This window comes from Elephantulus edwardii, unplaced genomic scaffold, assembly GCF_000299155.1.
Source record: "Elephantulus edwardii isolate Elephantulus edwardi_28Jun2011 unplaced genomic scaffold, EleEdw1.0 scaffold00078, whole genome shotgun sequence".
In the NCBI taxonomy this organism is placed as follows: Eukaryota; Metazoa; Chordata; class Mammalia; order Macroscelidea; family Macroscelididae; genus Elephantulus; species Elephantulus edwardii.
This window is the reverse complement of record NW_006399828.1, coordinates 9869414-9872033: the sequence shown is the minus strand read 5'-3', so window position 1 is coordinate 9872033 and position 2620 is coordinate 9869414. Positions and strand designations below refer to the sequence as shown.

The following is a 2620-nucleotide window of genomic DNA, read 5'->3' as shown; positions in this document are numbered from 1 at the left end:
GCACAACTTAGTGAGCACATCCAGGGCAGCATCTGTTTGTTTAAATAACTCAATTGGTATGCTGTCCCTCCTGGAGCCTTGTTTTTTTGCCAATTCCTTCAGAGCAACTTGAACTTACTCCCTCATCACCATAGGTTCTTGCTCATATATTATTTCATGAAATTCCTCTGTGTCAGCCAATTCCTTCTAATACAGTGACTCTGTGTACTCCTTCCATCTTCTTTTGATACTTCTTGGATCATTTAACATTCTACCCAAAACTATCTTTAAGTATTGCCTCACATGGCTTGAATTTGTTTTTCAACTCCTTTAGCTTAAGAAATGCTGAGTGAGTTTGGCCCTTTTGATTTTCTGACTCCAGCTCTCTGTACATTTCATTGTGGTATCTTGTTTTGTCATCCCGAGCTGCCTTTTGATATTTTCTGTTCAGCTCTTTGACTTCTTGATTTCTTCCTTTAGCTTTGGCTGCTCGGCACTTTCATGCAATACTCAGTCTCATCTGACATCCATCTTGGTCTTTTCTTCTTCTTCAGCCTTTGTAATGATTTTTTTTGCATTCTTCACTGATGATTTTCTTGATATCCTCCCAGAGCTCATTTGGTCTATGCTCATTGGTGCTGAATGCCTCAAACCTATTCCTGAGATGGTTTTGAAATTTGAGTGGGACACACTTAAGGTCAAGTCTTGGTTCCCCTGAACTTTATTTAATTTTCCTCCACTTCAGCTTGAACTTGCATATGAGTAGTTGGTGATCTGTCCCACAATCCGCACCCAGCCTGGTTTTCAATGCAGATATTGAGCTTCTCCAAATATGTATGACTTAAAATATATGTGCAATTTGCATTTGTCATTAATCATCAATAATGATTCTTTCTTTTTTAAAACAATTCAAATTATATTCAAATTAAAATAATATAGATATTATCATATGTCAATTCTTCTTTCTCTTATAGAAAAACATTTACGTCACTGAATTTGTACCAATACTTTGTTTCATATATTGTTGATACAGTGAATTAAACAGTATTTGTTTCTCTCACTCAATCTTTAGGTGAAATTCCTGTGAAAATAAGTATTTGTGGCACACCTAGGGGAGCAGAAAGCTTGCTGCTAATGCAAATAAGGTACATGGAACTTGTATGAAGGTGGGACTTGAAAATAGGCTTTTTGGAACCCTGATAAAGGTATTGGTCAGTTTTAGCATCACTTTTAACCAGACTTAAAAGTAGACAAAGACAAAGAAACGGAGGAACTACGACACTGTCTTGGTGTTTGTTTTTGTTTTTATGTTCTGTCTAGTTGCAACTGAGTCAGAGCGGATCCTCTGGCAGGTATTTGCTGTTTCTGTTGTTGTTATGTACCGTTGAGTCACCTGTGACTCATGGCGACCCTGTGTACAGCAGCCCTAAACCCTGCCCTGTCCTGTGCCAATCTCATCGTCTCTGACACATCTACTCCCAATTACCTCAGTCACTGAATCAATCCATCTCATTGAGGGTCTTCCTCTCCTGCACTGTCCCTCGACCCTCCCTTTGTTGTTGTTGTTGTTAAGTGCCCTCGAGTCACAGGTGACTCATAGCGACCCTATGAAGAGTCCTCGACACTTGAGTGCCTTTCATCCTCTCTCCAGGTTCATAGGGTTTCCAGAGGCAAGCTATTATGGAAGCGGATGCAACTCCTCCTTCTGCGCTGGTTTAATCAGGGAGCTCCACCCCACTCTCAGTCCACATTGGGTAGCCAACCATTAATGCATTTGACACATCCGTGTCACAGTGTTCAGCCTCACAGCAACCACAAGTGACCGCAGGATGGCAACTTGTACACCCGGGCTATATGACCTAGAGAAATGTCTGAACAAAAACAATGAAAGACTGCCTGAGGGCCCTTTTGGGCTTGAAGCCGCTGCTGCCTTCAACCCAAGGCCGAGTGTGACTTCCCTGGCTCCTGGAGGCAGAGTCGCCTTTCTCCAGAGACCATCACAACACAACACAACACAACACAACACAACTCCCACGTACACAGCCCAACCCTCTCTTAGAAGCTGAAAATTACAAGAAAGGGGATTACTCATCTTTCTCCCATGAAGCAGCTGGTGGATTCAAACCAAGCGCTTTCATTTTGTCATTGCAACTTTATTACCAGTAGGACACCAGTGCTCCTTCACCATGGAAATGGTGTTGTAGCAGTAACATGAGCCATTGCTAGTGTGGATACCAGGAACCAGAAGACCAGGAGACATGGCTGAGCTGGAGTTTGCAAACTTCTGGAATGAGAGTTTTACTAGTTCTCTGAGAAGCCCTTGAGCAGAGTACAACAGCAGAGAATAAGTTCCCTGATTATAAACTGTTTCCTGTTGTTCACATTACTTCTGATTTGTTCCTGACTCCAGTTTGTATCCTGTTACTTCCCTAATAAACCACTTAGCTTGAAATAAGATTTGTGAGTTGTGTGAGACATTGAGCAAATTACAGAATCCAAAGATGTAAGGGACAGTAATGAATGGAAGAGGAGTAGTTGTGGTAGAGCAGTTTGGAAAATTTGGTTGTCTTTAACCTCTGCCACGTAGCAAACAGCTTCATGTTGATTCTTGTAAAGTAAATTTTTTATTTATCTTAAATTA

General features: G+C 41.3%; 1 pseudogene; it reads right to left on the bottom strand.

The window, feature by feature from the left end:
* LOC102843414 overlaps nt 1-2239 on the bottom strand; it is a 7454-nt pseudogene extending 5215 nt beyond the window's left edge.
* Between the last annotated feature and the right edge of the window lie 381 nt (nt 2240-2620).